General features: G+C 46.7%; 1 long non-coding RNA gene across 1 annotated transcript; it reads left to right on the forward strand.

The window, feature by feature from the left end:
• Window positions 1-1,090: 1,090 nt before the first annotated feature.
• LOC139831007 (uncharacterized) lies at window positions 1,091-16,281 on the forward strand. The gene is made up of 3 exons (XR_011744833.1): window positions 1,091-1,510; window positions 14,740-14,825; window positions 16,047-16,281. It is a non-coding gene; the product is annotated as an uncharacterized lncRNA (long non-coding RNA).
• Window positions 16,282-18,166: the final 1,885 nt, after the last annotated feature.

Here is an 18,166-nt window from a genome sequence, read left to right on the forward strand (position 1 = left end):
AGATTCGTTGCATAGAAAACAAAAAATTTCCTACCGCGAGAACGCAATCCAAGCCAAGATGCAATCTAGAAGACGAGAGCAACGAGGGGATGATCAAGACTCACCCTTGAAGATTTCCAAAGCCTATAAGAGTAGGCTCTTATTGCTGCGGTAGACGATCACTTGCCGCTTGCAAAAGCGCGTAGAAGATCTTGATCACGGTGCCACGATCGGGCAACACCTCCGTACTCGGTCACACGTTCGGTGTTGATGATGACGTCCTTCTCCCCGTTCCAGCGGGCAGCGGAAGTAGTAGATCCTCCTCGGAATCCCGGCAGCACGACGGCGTGGTGGCGGTGTCGATGGAGAACTCCAGCAGGGCTTCGCCTAAGCGTATGCGGGAGAAGTGGTGGAGGAGAAGAGGCTAGGGTTTGGGGAGAGGGGGTGGCTAGGGCGCCGGCCATGGGCAGCCCTAGGTGGTGCGGCCAAGAGTGGCTGCCCCCCTCCCTCTCCTCCTCATTATATAGGTGGAAATCCCCAAGAGTTGTAGTCCAAGTCTTCGAATAAGACCCCAACAACAAAACCTCCCATAGGTGGGAAACTGTAACGGCCCCGGGTAGTACCCATAATAGATTTTGCTTGTTCTTTTCTTTTAGTGCATCATCATAGCATATGCATCATATCATCAACAAGATTTTATTAAATAAAAGTTATTTTTAAATAAAAACTATTTCGGTTTCCCTCTCATATGGTTTTATATTAAACCCTTCCTAGACCTTTTCTTATTTAAGAAAACCCCAAACTAAATATTTATGAGTAATTGAAATGTTGTTTCAATTTAACAATAAAGTTCTTAATAATATTTTCAGACTTTCCTTCCATATATTTTTCTCTTTGCCTCCTATCTTGGACATTTTCTTTATCCTTTCCTCCATATCTTTATCTCTTCCTTTTATTTCTTGCTAATTGGCAAAATACTTGGAAATGGCTGGGCACGCCCTTGTGGCCCAAAAATTTCTCGCTGGCCTCTCCTCCCTGTATCCTTCCCATTGTGCACCAAGCCCATTTTGCTCCACGCTGAGCAGCCCACCAATTTCAGCGTTGCATTCTCCTTCTTCCTGTACGGCAGCAAATCCATACACTGGTACGTCGCTGTCTTCTTGATGGGACGGTCGTCCTTCGCTCGCTCTCCGTATAAAATCCTCGCAGCAGCCCCTGCAGAACCCTAGCTCATCCACCCCTTCCTCCCCGCCGCCGCTCCGTTTCTTTTGTCCATCTCTCTGTGAGCAACTGAGAGGGTTTTTCGCCGCCGTTTCCATCCACCGCGCCGTCGCCATGGACTGCTCCGAGCCCAGCTGAGAACGGGAAAAGAACCTCCGCGACCTCCTCTTCTTCCTGGACGTGGAGCTGGACCTGCTCGAGCTCTACTTCCTCTTCTACGTCCGCGCCGCCGTCTTCTTCCTGGAGTCCGTCGAAGTCGCCACGTCTCCGTTCGTCCTCGAGCCGTTTCGTTTCTTCCGGCAGCCTCCCGGTGAGCAGTCGCCTCGATCCAGCTCTTCCCCTTCCGTCATTCATCATCACAGCGACGACGCCGTCGTCGGCCTTTTCGCACCACCATGGTCGAGGTCACACACGAACACATTTTTTCCGTCGTATCGATGCAAGCAGGTTACCACACTGGTAGAAAAACAGGCTTCCGGTGAGCCCCATAAGTCGCGAATCTGTAGGAGCCGCGACTAATGGGACCTTTAGTCGCGGTTCGGGAGGCGAACCGCGACCAAAGGCCTGGGCCCAGGGCGCTCGGTGGCCAGCCGGTGCACGTGGGGGTTTTTTGTCGGGGTTGGCCTGGCCAACCGCGCATAACGGTGCCCGAAGGCCTTTAGTCGCGGTTGGCCAGGCCAACCGGGACTAAAGACCCCCCCCCCCCTATATATACCCATCCAGCAGCCAACACTTAGCCATTTGGAGCCATTCTCTTCACAAACTTCACAAGTGGGTGTTAGGTTTGCTTTTGGTTCCTCTTATGCACATAAGGTGTTTGATGAAATGCCCAAGAGCATGAAACAAACATGATATGAAGTGTTGGAGCCACACTTGAGCTTTCTCATTTATTTTTTCCTCCTTGATCGCGGTTAGCAACTTGAACCTTTCATGTGTCGTTGATAAAATATGCATGTGTGTGTAGTTCATTGTTTAATTTATATTGTTTGTAGCTAGTTAGTTTAACAAATGCATGATGGTTAATTATATATTTTATATTATAATAATGCAGATGAATCGACAATGGATGTACGGTAACCGACTCTCCGGCGAGTTCAGTACGGGTTTGAAAGATTTCCTCGTAGTGGCTAATGCGAACAAGCAGGGGGGTTTTGTTATCTGTCCATGTGTTAACTGTAAGAATCAGAAGGGTTACTCTTCCTCAAGAGATGTTCACATGCACCTGCTTCGGCACGGTTTCATGCCAAGCTATAATTGTTGGACCAAGCATGGAGAAAGAGGGGTTATAATGGAAGAAGATGAAGAAGGGGATGATTTCATCGATGAAAGCTATCTTGCTCATTTCGGTGATACTTTCATGGAGGATGTTGAAGGTGAAGGGGAAGGTGAGGGGGAAGGTGAAGAAGAGGCACGTGATGATCCCGTTGATGATCTTGGTCGGACCATTGCTGATGCACGGAGACGCTGCGAAACTGAAAAAGAGAGGGAGAATTTGGATCGCATGTTAGAGGATCACAGGAAGGCGCTGTACCCTGGATGCGATGATGGTCTGAAAAAGCTGGGCTGCACACTGGATTTGCTGAAATGGAAGGCACAGGCAGGTGTAGCTGACTCGGCATTTGAAAACTTGCTAAAAATGTTGAAGAATATGTTTCCAAAGAATAACGAGTTGCCCGCCACTACGTACGAAGCAAAGAAGGTTGGCTGCCCTCTAGGTTTAGAGGTTCTGAAGATACATGCATGCATCAACGACTGCATCCTCTACCGCGGTGAATACGAGAATTTGAATGAATGCCCGGTATGCACTGCATTGCGTTATAAGATCAGAGGCGATGACCCTGGTGACGATGTTGAGGGCCAGAAACCCAGGAAGAGGGTTCCCGCCAAGGTGATGTGGTATGCTCCTATAATACCACGGTTGAAACGTCTGTTCAGGAACAAAGAGCATGCCAAGTTGTTGCGATGGCACAAAGAGGACCGTAAGTCGGACGGGGAGTTGAGACACCCCGCAGATGGAACGCAATGGAGAAAGATCGACAGAGAGTTCAAAGATTTTGCAGCTGACGCAAGGAACAGAAGATTTGGTCTAAGTACGGATGGCATGAATCCTTTTGGCGAGCAGAGCTCCAGCCATAGTACCTGGCCCGTGACTCTATGCATCTACAACCTTCCTCCTTGGTTGTGCATGGAGCGGAAGTTCATTATGATGCCAGTGCTCATCCAAGGTCCGAAGCAACCCGGCAACGACATCGATGTGTACCTAAGGCCATTAGTTGATGAACTTTTACAGCTGTGGGGCAGACCTGGTGTCCGTGTGTGGGATGAGCACAAAGAAGAGGAATTTGACCTACGAGCGTTGCTTTTCGTAACCATCAACGATTGGCCTACTCTTAGTAACCTTTCGGGACTGTCAAATAAGGGATACAATGCATGCACGCACTGCTTACATGAGACTGAAAGTGTACATTTGCCAAATTGTAAGAAGAACGTGTACCTTGGGCATCGTCGATTTCTTCCGAAAGGTCATCCAAGAAGAAAGAAAGGCAAGCATTACAACGGCAAGGCAGATCACCGGCCGAAGCTGCGGAACACACCGGTGCTGAGGTATTTGATATGGTCAAGGATTTGAAAGTCATCTTTGGAAAGGGTCCTGGCGGACAATCAGTTCCGAAGGGAGCTGACGGGCACGTAGCCATGTGGAAGAAGAAATCTATATTCGGGAGCTAGAATATTGGAAAGTCCTAGAAGTCCGCTCTCGCAATCGACGTGATGCACGTTACGAAGAATATTTGCGTGAACATCCTAAGCTTCTTGGGCGTGTATGGGAAGTCAAATGATACAAAGGAAGCACGGCAGGACCAGCAAAGTTTGAAAGACCCCGATGACCAGGCATCCGGAACGGTTTCAAGGTCGTGCCAGCTACGCTCGACCAAAGAAGAGAAGGTCATCTTTTTTGAATGCCTGAGCAAGATGAAGGTCCCGTCAGGATTCTCGTCCAATATAAAGGGAATAATAAACATGGCGGAGAAAAAGTTCCAAAACCTGAAGTCTCACGACCGCCACGTGATTATGACGCAATTGCTTCCGATTGCTTTGAGGGCTCTGCCGGAAAATGTTCGAGTAGCCATTGTGAAGCTATGTGCATTCCTCAATGCAATCTCTCGAAGGTAATCAATCCAGAAGTTCTACCACGGTTACGTAACGATGTGATCCAATGTCTTGTCGCTTTCGAGTTGGTGTTCCCGCCATCCTTCTTCAATATTATGACGCACCTCCTGGTTCACCTAGTCGATGAGATTTCCATTCTCGGTCCCGTATTTCTACACAATATGTTCCCCTTCGAGAGGTTCATGGGAATATTAAAGAAATATGTTCGTAACCGTGCTAGGCCAGAAGGAAGCATCGCCAAGGGCTATGGAAATGAGGAGGTAATTGAGTTTTGTGTTGACTTTGTTCCTGACCTTAAGCCGATTGGTCTTCCTCAATCGCGGCACGAGGGGAGACTAAGTGGAAAAGGCACGATCGGAAGGAAATCAACGATATGTATGGATGGCCATTCTCTGACTGAAGCACACCACACAGTTCTGACCAATTCCAGCTTGGTGGCTCCGTACTTTGAGAAACACAAGAATATTTTACGCTCGGACAACCCCGAGAAGCCCGAATCCTGGATTAGGAAGGCCCACATGGAGACTTTCGGCGGTTGGTTGAGAAAACATTTAATGAGTGACGATCATGTTGTAGATCAGTGTACATGTTGGCCAAGACACCATCTTCGACTATAACGACTTTCCAAGGGTACGAGATAAATGGGAATACATTTTACACGATCGCCCAAGATAAAAAGAGCACCAACCAAAACAGTGGTGTCCGCTTTGATGTAGCAACCGAGAATGGGCAAAAGGTCACATATTATGGTTACATAGAGGAGATATGGGAACTTGACTATGGACCCTCCTTTAGGGTCCCTTTGTTCCGGTGCAAATGGTTCAAGCTAACAGGAGGTGGGGTAAAGGTGGACCAGCAATACGGAATGACAATGGTGGATTTCAACAATCTTGGTTACCTTGACGAACCATTCGTCCTAGCGAAAGATGTCGCTCAGGTTTTCTATGTGAAGGACATGAGTAGCAAACCGAGGAAACGGAAAGATAAGAAAACGATCAGTACATCATGCGATGATCCAAAGCGCCACATTGTTCTTTCAGGGAAAAGAAACATCGTGGGAGTGGAGGACAAGACAGACATGTCAGAAGATTATAATATGTTTGCTGAAATTCCGCCCTTCAAAGTGAACACCGACCCAAGCATTAAGTTAAATGATGAGGATGCTCCATGGATACGGCACAATCGTAAGCAAGCAGGGACACAAGGGAAGAAATGATGTGTAATAATTTATTGTACCAATCTTTGTTGAATGAATCATGTGAATTATATTACCCGTGATGTGTTTGGTGTCCATTTTCGAATGATTCAATTGACTCGAGATAGCACTGATGATACATGAAATTTGGAGTGACTAAGTCATACTCCTGCATACATGAAATTTGGAGTGACTAAGTCATACTCCTGCATATAGGAAATTTGGAGTGACTAAGTCATACTCCTGCATACATGAAATTTGGAGTGATTTAGTCATACTCCTGCCTAGGCGTATAATATGCATACTCGTAGTCTTCATAGCCGCCGCCGTTGTACTGGTAGTCGTCGCCTTCTAAGTTGCCGGCATCGCTGCCGCCGTCGTCGTCGCTGTCGTCGGGCAGCGCTCGTGGCTCGAATCGAGGGTAGCGCAGCGGGGGATATCGCCGGCCGTGATGTAGTCCATGACGCTCTGCGAGTCCGGCCGTACCACCATAGCCGACGGCCGGCCTCGTGGAAGTTTCCGGGAGGCGACCGTCCTCCTCATACCTGGCGAGCGCCCTCTCACGCCGATTGATGAAGAAGGCGTCCCAAGTATGCTGGTTATCGGGATGCCAGCGGGGATTCATCCGCTGCTCCGGCGTGAGGTCGAGGTAGTAGTGGTTCGTGATGGCCGCCCGGTGCGCAGTACCCTGAGGGACGGGAGGGACCGGCACGCCGCCGGCGCTTAGGCTCCAAAATGCAGGACGCGGTAGCCCGGAGGGCAAGGGTAGTTCGAGGCGCAAAGCTCCTCCACCTGCTGGTAGGTTAGAGTGGGTGCGGTGGAAGCCATGAGAGAGTGATGAGAGATTGTAGAGATGTGATAATGCTGGCCAAGCCGGGCTACCTATATGTAGTGACAAATGGCGGGAAAAATGGGAGCGGGAAGACAGAAGGCGGGAAGAAAGAGGCGGGGAGAAAGTGGCGGGAAGAAATTGGCGGGAAAAAATTGGCGGGAAGAAAGAGGCCGGAAGAAATTGGCGGGAAACAATTGGCGGCAAGAAAGAGGCGGGAAGACAGGGAAGAAATGGCGGGAAGACGAGGAGGGAAGAGGGGGACGGCGGAAAGAGGCGGGAAGAGGGGGCCAACGAACTTTTGAATTGAATTAGTTTTATTTTTATGAATTTTTGATAATTTGTATTTTTAAAATTTTGAATTGAATTAGTTTTATTTTTCTGAATTTTTTGATATATTATTTGTATTTTTAAGATTTTGAATTGAATTAGTTTTATTTTTATGAATTTTTTGATATATTATATGTATTTTAAACATTTTGAATTGAATTAGTTTTATTTTTCTTAATTTTTTGATATATTATTTGTATTTTTAACATATTGAAATGAATTAGTTTTATTTTTCTGATTTTTTTGATATATTATTTGTATTTTTAAGATTTGGAAATGAATTAGTTTTATTTTCCTGAATTTTTTCATACATTATTTGTATTTTTAACATTTAGAAATGAATTAGTTTTAATTTTCTGAATTTTTTGATATAATATTTGTATTTTTAAGATTTTGAATTGAATTAGTTTTATTTTTCTGAATTTATTGATATATTATATGTATTTTTCAGATTTTGAAATGAATTAGTTTTATTTTTCTTTACTTTTTGATATATTATTTGTAATTTGAAAAAGAAAAGTAATTTGAAAAAGAAAAGTAATTTGAAAAAGAAAAGTAATTCGAAAAAGAAAAGTAATTTGAAAAAGAAAAGTAATTTGAAAAAATACCGCCAACCGCGACTAAAGGGTATTTTTCCGCGGGAAACGAAAACCCGGCGAAAATACCCTTGCCAACCGCGACTAAAGGGTACCCTTTAGTCGCGGGTCGCCTCCCCAACCGCGACTAAAGGGGGGGTTACTATAAATACGCGCGCGGCGGCGAATGGCCAGTTCATCTTCTTCTCCGCGCGCGAACGACGAACTCGACGCTGCAGCGAAGCCCTGCCCGCCGTCGCCGTCGCCTGTCACGCCGTCGTCGCCGTCGCTCCTCACGCCGCCGTCGCCGCGCCCGAGCCGCCACCGAACGCGCGCCGCCCCGGTCTTCGCGCCGCACGTCTCGCCGCTCGCCGCCGTGTTCCCCGCGCGTATCGAGAGCACAGCCGCGCCGTTGCCGGCGCCACCGCGCGCCGCCCCCACTCGCAGCGCCGCCGGCCGCTTGCCCGCCGCCGCCGCCCACCTATACCGCGCGCTGCGCCCGGCCGGGAGAGAGAGAGAGAGGGCGCGGGGAGCGCCTACACGGCCGCCGGCGCCCCTGCCTCTCTCTTTTTTTTTGTTTTTTTAACTTAACTAAAAATTTGTATACTAACAAAATTTTGACTTAACAAAATTTAACAAATATGTAATATGTAACAAAATTTAACAAAAATTTACACATGTAATAGTATAATGTAACTAAAATTTTACTAAAATTTAGACTTAATGTAACTAAAATTTTACTTAACAAAATTTAGACTTAATGTAACTAAAATTTTACTTAACAAAATTTAGACTTAATGATCAAAATTTTACTTAACAAAATTTAGACTTAATGATCAAAATTTTAACTTAAGAAAAATTTTACTTAACAAAATTTAGACTTAATTAATGATCAAAATTTTAACTTAACAAAATTTAGACTTAATGATCAAAATTTTAACTTAAGAAAAATTTTACTTAACAAAATTTAGACTTGATGATCAAAATTTTAACTTAACAAAATTTAGACTTAATGATCAAAATTTTAACTTAAGAAAAATTTTACTTAACAAAATTTAGACTTAATGATCAAAATTTTAACTTAACAAAATTTTATTTGGGATCGAGAGGGGGCGGCGAGGGTTATGTGTCCTCGGCACCGGCACCGCCCTCTCGGTCACCGCCACACCGGTCTCTCGGTCACGCGGTCACTGCGTCCCCCTTTCGCCACCGCCACCGGTCTCTCGGTTGTTAAGTTAAAATTTTGATCATTAAGTCTAAATTTTGTTAAGTAAAATTTTTCTTAAGTTAAAATTTTGATCATTAAGTCTAAATTTTGTTAAGTAAAATTTTGATCATTAAGTCTAAATTTTGTTAAGTAAAATTTTAACTTAACAAAATTTTATTTGGGATCGAGAGGGGGCGGCGAGGGTTATGTGTCCTCGGCACCGCCACCGCCCTCTCGGTCACCGCCACACCGGTCTCTCGGTCACGCGGTCACTGCGTCCCCCTTTCGCCACCGCCACCGGTCTCTCGGTCACGCGGTCACTGCGTCCCCCCTTTCGCCACCACCACCGTTCTCTCTGTCACGCGATCACTGCGTCCCCCCTCTCGCCTCCCTCGTCGCCCTCTCTCTTTATATGTAGAAGAGATATGATAATGCCGGCATATACACAATTAATTTGTTTTGACTACATGTTTTCAGGACTGACATATGGCGGACGATAGAGCTGACCCGATTCTGGACAACTATGATCCGGACGCTGAAGACCATATGTTCGGCATCATAAAAGGCGATATTCTATATGTGCCGACCGGAGAAGAAGAAGATGATATCTCTTCTTATCTGAACCTTGAGGGTGAAGATGAAGGGCGCCGTCAGCAAGATGATGCCGAAGAAACGTCGATAAACGACGATCTTCAATTGGAAGTAGCAACCACCTCCGGCGCCGAGGTATATATATATACATATTGAGCGTCTGGTGATACAAACTAACTGATTTGAATAAATGTGTGTACTAACGCGCGCGACTCTCTTTCTTATTTTAGCCCTCGGCCGGATCGTCGAAAAAATCGAGTACGTCGTCAAAGCGTGGCGCAACCAAGACGATGAAACCAAACGAAACATGCACCATCGAGGTTGTCGATGAAGAAACCGGCAGGCCGGAGCCCAAGAAGAACGCCACCAAGTTTATCAGCCAATGCGGAGCCGTTGTTAGAGACAACGTCTCGATCACCGTCCAGGAGTGGAATGAGCCAAAGAAGGCACGTCTTGGTTTCACTTTTGTCGATAAGAGAACAAAAAAAGATTGCTTCAACAAGCTTATGGAACATTTCGTTCTACCTCCGGAATACCGCAAATACGATGAGGCGGGTAACAAGATTCAGGAAAACAAGGAGAGGTGCAAGCTAGTCAAACAGTTCGCTCTTTCTAAGATGGCCAACGCATTCCGGAAATACAAGCAAAATCTAGCCCATGACTTTGTCAAGCAGGGCAAGACTCCAGATTTCAAAGGACAATATGAGAAACTGCAACATGATTGGCCAGAATTTGTGAAGCAAAAGAAATCGGAGCAGTTCCTTGAAATATCGAAAAAAAATAAGGAGAATGCGGCCAAGAAGGAGTACAATCATATTATGGGGCCAGGAGGGTATCGCTTTTGGCAGCCTAAGTGGGAGAAGATGGAGAACGAGCCGAGGGCGCGAGGAATCCGTCTGTGCACGGAGGGATGGGACCCAAGGGCCAAAAGCTGGTGGTACGGGCATGGGGGATCGCTGAACCCGGAGACAGGGGAGTGTGTTTATCGGGGCAAAATAATTACACCCACCCAAAAGCTTATTGAGGCAATGAGGGATGCTCAAGAGGGAGGATCAAGTTCAACAGAGAGAACGACGCCCGACAAAAGCCCTCGGGAATCCCGAACACGGAGGACGTGTACGAGGCATGGGGCCCATTCCGTGGAAAGTAGGGTTCCCCGTAACGATGACCCGTACGGTTACGAAGCCGTAAGAGAAAGATGGATCGGGATGCAGATGTTGTGGCGAAGTTGGTAACGGAAATGGATGTGATGAAGAAAACCGTGAGTGTACTAGTCGCCGAAAGAGATGCAGCTCGGGCGCAGCATGAAGATCATCCAATGGATCTCGGAAGCCAGCAGCGGAGAAGAAGCAGCGTGGCTTCCACGGAGGCCTCACCGGCTGGTGCACCGACGATCGAAATTACTGCACCGGAGCCTCTGGTGGTCGAAATTACTGCACCGGAGCCTCCTCGCTACCCCGTGGACGATATAAAGGAGATGAAAGCATGTCATCTCGTATTATCCTATCGGGAACATGTCCATGAAGGTAGCCATCGGCAGTGCTTTACCACTGGAGCACTCCACCACAACAACCCCATTCAAGATGGCTATGCTCGTGTCACGGTGGAGGAGATAGTCCAAGGGTTTGAGGACCTGGACATTGACATTGCTACACCCGAAGGGGTGAAAAGACTTGGAGATGTCAAGCGCCGCTCATTCTATGGCAGAAGAAATTTATCAAGTTTCCAGGCGAGGCGCCAACAAGTCCACCCCCCTACGGTGGTGGTGGTGGCGGTGGCGGTGGCGGTGGCGGTGGCGGTGACGGTGGCGGTGGCGGTGGTGGTGGTGGTGCTTCACCTACACCTCCTTCACGTCAGCCGACGCCGCCCCCCAATTCACCTCCGGCGGGTAAGCAGACGCCGCCCCCGATCCTCGTCCGGCGGGTGATCGACACCGCCCCCAATCCACCTCCGGCGAAGAAGCGAGGCAGTCCCTGGGTTATTAACCCGGACCCTTATGTACCTAGAACCACAAAGATACCGAGCCATCACCGAAGCCTCTCCCCACAAGGCCTTGGGAACGTAGTGCCGAGGAAGTCGACGCACACGCGGCTGCTGAATATGAGAAATGGAAGGCGGACTGCAAGAAGAAAAAGAGAGCCCGAGCCCAAGCAAGTATTTTCTCGACAAGGAAAAGAGCTGGGCTAAGTCATTTTTGAACACACCGTCCCAAGCCGCGAAGAATCGCACGACGACTATTTACGTGAACTTCGTAGGCAAGCACTCGCGTTCAAGAGGAACCAAGAGTTGGCGGAGAAGAAAGCCTTGGAGGAGGCCGAGAAAAACTTAGAAAGGGGGAAAGAAGTTGCCCAGCTCGGGGAACAAAGTAAACAATCGATCGCCCCGCTCATAGTGCAAGCCGCCGGTCCGGATGCCCCGATATCATAGCAGCTGCGGCAGCACATGGATTGACTGTAACGAGTGCCAGAGAACAAGCAGCCGACTTAGGTATCACTCTTCGTGCACTGTTAGGCCTTGATGAGGCGCCAATGAAGGACGTAGTATTTACATATGTGAAGAATGGCCCTCTCGTCGAGCCTGCGCAGGAAGAGGATCTACCTCGACAAATGAAAGGTCTGCTAAATTGGTACAAGGGTTACATAAAACATAAAAACGCCAAAGACTATATCTATGCGAAAGTTAGATATGAGCATCACTTCAAATATTACTATGTACAAATTCATCTGAGTGAATTGTTCCAGCTGTTCAATCTGCGCGACCTCGACAAATCTATCATCAGTTGCTACGTTCTGTAAGTGATTTATTAATTTCTACCCCATCTCGTTCATTGCCTGCACTATATATATATATATTGTCCTAACTATCTTGTTGTGTACGCTATTATGCAGAATGAAGAAGCGGGAAATGCGAATAAGGAACATCCATGATGTTGGGTTCATTGACCCACAAATCATTAATTCATATGTGTTAGAACACCACCCCGCCGACGTGGAGGATGACCTGTGGCGGTTTATTAGAAAACAGACACTCAAAAGTGATATTCTATTTCCTTACCATTTTGGGTGAGTGTTTCTGTCTTGAGCACATTCTCTTTTGTTTACTCCATGCATGGTATGTGGCTAATCGATGAGTTATGCATGACTGTGCATGTATCGTGTCCGCAGGTTCCACTGGATTCTTATGGTAATTCAAGTTCAGACCTCCTCAGTTCTCGTCCACGACTCTCTGAATATGGATCCGGCGCTTTGGGCCGACATGAGAAAAATGATGCAAAAGTAATTATTTTCATTCATTTGCGCTCTATATCGATCGGCCTATTTCGTTCCTCATTTCCTAATATCTAGTAACTAATTAATAACTCTCTTGTTCATTTAATTTTCTTTGCCTCGTAGGGTTTGGAGACGGTTCGTAGATACCAAGGTTTGGTGAATTCAAAAAAGAGCTACATTTTAAAATGGCAGTGCGGACGACTGGGGATATTCAGCCACCGGGGACCAATCTATGTGGATACTATGTTTGTGAGAGGATCCGGAGATACTGCAATGAGCGGGACCAGAAGTGTGAGAACAACATCCTGAGGAATAACCTCCGGAAGACGCTTAGTCCAGAAGCTCGCTTCCGACCACTTCAAGAGGAACTAGCTGGATGGTTGGCGAGGGAAGTCATCGATCCTAGAGGAGAACACCATTACGATGACGTAGAACTTTATATGCACTAAATTATGGATGGAAACTTGTTCAAAATTGTATATGGTCATCCGATATTGAATATATATTGTATATGGTCATCCGATATTGAATATATATTGTATATTCCTCTTGAATTCTTTTTGGTTCTAATTTCAAATTTGTTTGAAATTGTACATTCATATGCATGTATGTAGTACCGTGGAATATGTGAAACTCCTTCAAAATTAAAACCCAAAAGAAATAAAACAATACAAATTAAAAAGAAACCAGATTTAGGGGAGGGGGGGCTAAACCCTAAACCCTGCGGAGGCCTTTAGTCGCGGTTGGCCAGAAGAACCGCGACTAAAGGTCCTCCGCCCTGGCGCTCTCCTGCGGCCCACGTGGACGGGCCTTTAGTCGCGGTTCGTAAGGGGGGGCCTTTAGTCGTGCTACTTTGGTCGCGGTTGCGCAACCGCGACTAATGGCAGTTGCGAACCGCGACTAAAGCCCCTTTTTCCACCAGTGCCAGTATCAGTTCGTGTCGAGGCGTGGGAACTCCCTGAGTCCCTGCGTCCTCTTCTCCATCACGGAAGCCCAGCCAGAACGTGTTCACCGTCAACGACATCTCCGTCGCACGGCTGTGTCCGTCGCGTACGCTGTCTAAAGTTCTCCAGTTAAACTCTGCCATTCTTCAGTTAACACGATGCACACTTCATGTTAATCCAGATCTTTGTCATACCAAATGTCTGCTAGCACTCTGCTGGTTCCGATTCATGTTTTTGACCGTCACATGTGAGAAGATCAGACGAGATCGAAAAAGAAACGAGAAAAGGCTGCTCTTTTGATCTGATTCACGGTGCCATCTTTCGGTGTAGATCATCGCCGGCACAGGTCGCCCCAGCACGAGCTTCTTGCTTAGCTAGATGCACAACATCACCAGCTATCTACTGGTCCTTGAATCACCCAAAACGGAGCAGTAACGACGACGCCATCTTCTTCCAAAATCAGGTCCAGAAACAGATGTTTTCCAGTTTCAGTTTTGCTGTTTCGTCGGCCCAACTTCCGGCGAGCTTTTCCGGCGATATCGTGTACCGTTTCCATCCATGCCGATCTGTTTCGAATCTTGGCACATCCATCTTGATCCACCTCCTTTGTTTCACTCAAATCGGTGCCCAGATTCATCTCGGCGAGCGCTTTAAATACCGTGCACTTTCGCTATCTACAGGACCTCGCGCTGTCACGTTTTCAGTTCGCAGTGTCACTTCTTCAGCTAATTGGAGAGATGCTTTACCTAGCCTGAATCCCGTCCCATATCAAAACCGATCCAGCAGCACATTGGCACCACCTCTGATCCTTACCTGCACGGCCTGAGTTCGAATCCCCGCGGGAGCGCAGTAAAACCAACCTTTTTGCCTTGTGCCACGCTGGAGCTGACGTGGCTCAAGGACCCACCTGTCAACGACTCTTGCTAGCTTCCAGCACGGTGTAAACCGTTTCCCGCTCAAATTCCAATTCCAGTTTTCAGCAATTTGCAATCAGATGGTTTTCAAATTGTTCATAATTGCACTTTTACAAATCCAAATCAAACAAACTTTATGTCCATTTTGATCAGAAAAATGTGCTGAACATGATTATGCCATCCATTCATCTGTTTGCATCTCGCATCATGTCGTGTCATGATAGTTCGTGTATGTTCACCTAACATATACCCGGAGTATTTCGGACACCGACTAAGGTTTCCCCGCTCCGATTAATTTTGATGTAGCGCACCCCTGCCATGTCTTTCCATGCTAATCAACACTTAACTTTGTCGGTAGAAAATGCAACTCCAACATAACTTGCTTGTCCGGGGTTCCGACTCCGATTAAATTGGATAAGTTGCATTGCACCATATCTGCCATGTCATGCATATCATCTTGATCATGCTGGATCTTCTTTATCTGTAGTTGTAAGATTTGCATCCGTTGTTTGTCCAGCATTTGCTTCTTCCCGGATAGGATCACGAAGTGTTGATGTGAGATACGACGAGTTCTTGGACAAGTTCTTCTACAGCTTTTCACAGGCGAGCCCACCCCTTCACCTATTTTACTTTTACATGCTCTTTTGATCTATTGCTATCCTTATGTTGCGATTCTGTTGTGTCACGTGTCCTATCCACCTGTTACCTATATGTCCGAGATACACCTCCTCGCCCTACCTATTGTTTGTTGTTTGCCAGCTTTGCGAGTCGTAGGCGTGTTTAGGCTCTGTTGTTTATCTCGATCTGATATCGGGATATGTTGGGTTGTTGGGAGGTTTTCACATGATATATCATTTGTTGGAGATAATCACACTTTACTTTATTGTTAACAACTAAAATTGTAAGCAGAGGCATCTGTGAGCCCCTTTGCGAAAGCATCGGAACTTTGACTTGCTAATGTCCCCTAGGACCCGAGTTCTTGTTATCTGTTCCGAGATTGAGCGCTCTACCCATACGTGGGGGAATGGGACCCCCATCACCCACTACCTTTCCTCGAGTCTGTTTATTGGGAGCCACAACCTTGGTTTTATTTGCCCATATGCACGATGCACGATTTACTTCCTGTTGCCTTCGGGTGTTTATTCTTTATCTTTGTACTCATAACGCGGATAGACTTATCTTGTGCCTGGTCGTAAGTGCCCGCCTGGACTATGTCGCAAACCTCTGGGTCCGTATCGGAGTACGGCCGAACTTCGTCACGGGTAGCTTAGTTGGGTGGCTCCCATTAAACTTTCTCTTGCATTGGGAACGGTCTTGTTGTGAGACTCCACCTGTAGTAAGTGGGTTCGAGCATGCGTATGGTTACATTTGGGCAACCCCTGCAGGGTGTACATCTTATCGATAAGCCGTGTCCGCGGTTATGGACGACTTGGAATTGTATAGCTTGATCATAGAACAACTTACACCTTATTTCCTGTTGCTAATAATTTGCTAATAAAACTTTTTCAAAAAGTGTGTGTGCCTTTGCCAGTACCTCTTTGCGAAGGGGGATCACATCGGCTGTGTTATGTTTGCAGAGTATAGAACTGTTACCTTGTGCGCTCTCTTATCTTCTCTGAGTAGACGGATGTTGTAGCGTGTCTCTATTGGATAGTAGCTTTGCTGCCGCTAAACTCCACATATAGCCGGGTGAAGTTTATACCGCCCACCAGCGAGCATAGATGGTCTTGTCTCGCAAGTACGTGCCAATGGTACTTACCCTCGCCTTCCTTTCTTTTTGTCTCCTCCCCCTTTTGTCGGCAACCGATGGCCCGACTTTGACAGGTACGAGATGACGACGTTAGCAAGGTTACCCTTCCGGCTTGGCCTGGGCAGGGTTATGGACGCCACTGGTTATCTTCAGGACTCTTAGTCCAATTTGTATCTTGTCCGTACTCGGATGTATTTGATCTTCTGTATGATTTGGATCTTTGTATTGTATATTTGTATCTTGACTCGTTGGAGTCGTTGTTGTAATATATGTATCTTGTGGGCTCTATTGTAATCCTGTTAAATGTTACCGCTCGTGTTAATTCCTCTGGCATCACGTGTGTGATTCGTCCCGCACGTCGTGTCGGAGGGCGTCTCCGAATCGATATCGTGCGGATTTCGGCGGGATCGCTGGAATCCTCAGGATACCGGTTTGGGGGCGTCACAGAAACCTACTCAAGGGGGAAGTCCTACCCAAGGTGGGACTCCCACCTTTCCCTTAGGTGGGGTGGCCGGCCACCTATGGTGGAGTCCACCTGGGACTCCACCCCTTAGGGTTTGGCTGGCCATGCAAGGTGGAGTCCCTCCACTTTCCATGGTGATTTCTTCCGGACTTTTCTAGAACCTTCTAGAACCTGCCATAAATGCACCGGATCATTTCCAAACTTGGAATATGACTTCCTATATATGAATCTTATTCTCCGGACCATTCCGGACCTCCTCGTGATGTCCTGGATCCCATCCGAGACTCCGAACAAAACTTCGAACTCCATTCCTTATTCCATATCTACTTAAACGACATCAAACCTTAAGTGTGTCACCCTACGGTTCGCGAACTATGTAGCCATGGTCGAGATCTCTCTCCGACCAATAACCAATAGTGGGATCTGGAGATCCATAATGGCTCCCACATATTCAACGATGACTTAGTGATCGAATGAACCATTCACATACGATACCAATTCCCTTTGTCACGCGATATTTTACTTGTCCGAGGTTTGATCATCGGTATCACTCTATACCTTGTTCAACCTCGTCTCTCCTGACAAGTACTCTTTACTCGTACCGTGGTATGTGGTCTCTTATGAACTTATTCATATGCTTGCAAGACATTAGACGACATTCCACCGAGAGGGCCCAGAGTATATCTAGCCGTCATCGGGATGGACAAATCCCACTGTTGATCCATATGCCTCAACTCATACTTTCCGGATACTTAATCCCACCTTTATAACCACCCATTTACGCAGTGGCGTTTGATGTAATCAAAGTACCTTTCCGGTATAAGTGATTTATATGATCTCATGGTCATAAGGACTAGGTAACTATGTATCGAAAGCTTATAGCAAATAACTTAATGACGTGATCTTATGCTACGCTTAATTGGGTGTGTCCATTACATCATTCACATAATGATATAACCTTGTTATTAATAACATCCAATGTTCATGATTATGAAACTAATCATCTATTAATCAACAAGCTAGTTAAGAGGCTTTACTAGGGACTCATTGTTGTTTACATAACACACATGTATCAATGTTTCGGTTAATACAATTATAGCATGGTATATAAACATTTATCATAAACATAAAGATATATAGAGAGTGGATTTGGTGATCAGGTGGGTACGTGTGCATGCGTCTATCACCGTTGGATCAAGTGATGCACCGTTGGATCCTGCCATCCTAAGATTGTCAATTGACGGCCACCACACGGTTCGATTAACTTTCCGTTTGTCCTTCATTTTGTTGCCTAGCGACAGCACCATGTGCGTGTGTGGCCCACCTCAAAAAGTAGCCTGTCTAATGATTCGATTTTTCTCTCGGATGGGACTACCCGGCGCGGATAGGCCTCCTATGCGGCGGATGCAGAACCGAACAGGCCGTGAAACGTTTCTGTCTCCTAATCACGTCTGGACAAAATACATGCACTGGCAACCACGGCACTTGGGGATAAAATATGTGCTGCATGTCCGTTGCATGGCTACAAAAAAATGGAACGATCTGAAAAGTACTTCCTCTAAAATACCGAGAGTTGCTAATTGCAGTATTAATTAGGCCTATTTTCCAGTTTAGTAGTAGTAATTACAAGAAACCGGACTCCTCATCGCACGCGACGCGGGCAGACTCGTGCACACGGCGAGAGCCTCCTCGTGCTCGACTCGGCAGCCTTCTCGGCGGACTCCCGGCTGC

This window comes from Lolium perenne, chromosome 5, assembly GCF_019359855.2.
Source record: "Lolium perenne isolate Kyuss_39 chromosome 5, Kyuss_2.0, whole genome shotgun sequence".
NCBI classification, from domain to species: domain Eukaryota; kingdom Viridiplantae; phylum Streptophyta; class Magnoliopsida; order Poales; family Poaceae; genus Lolium; species Lolium perenne.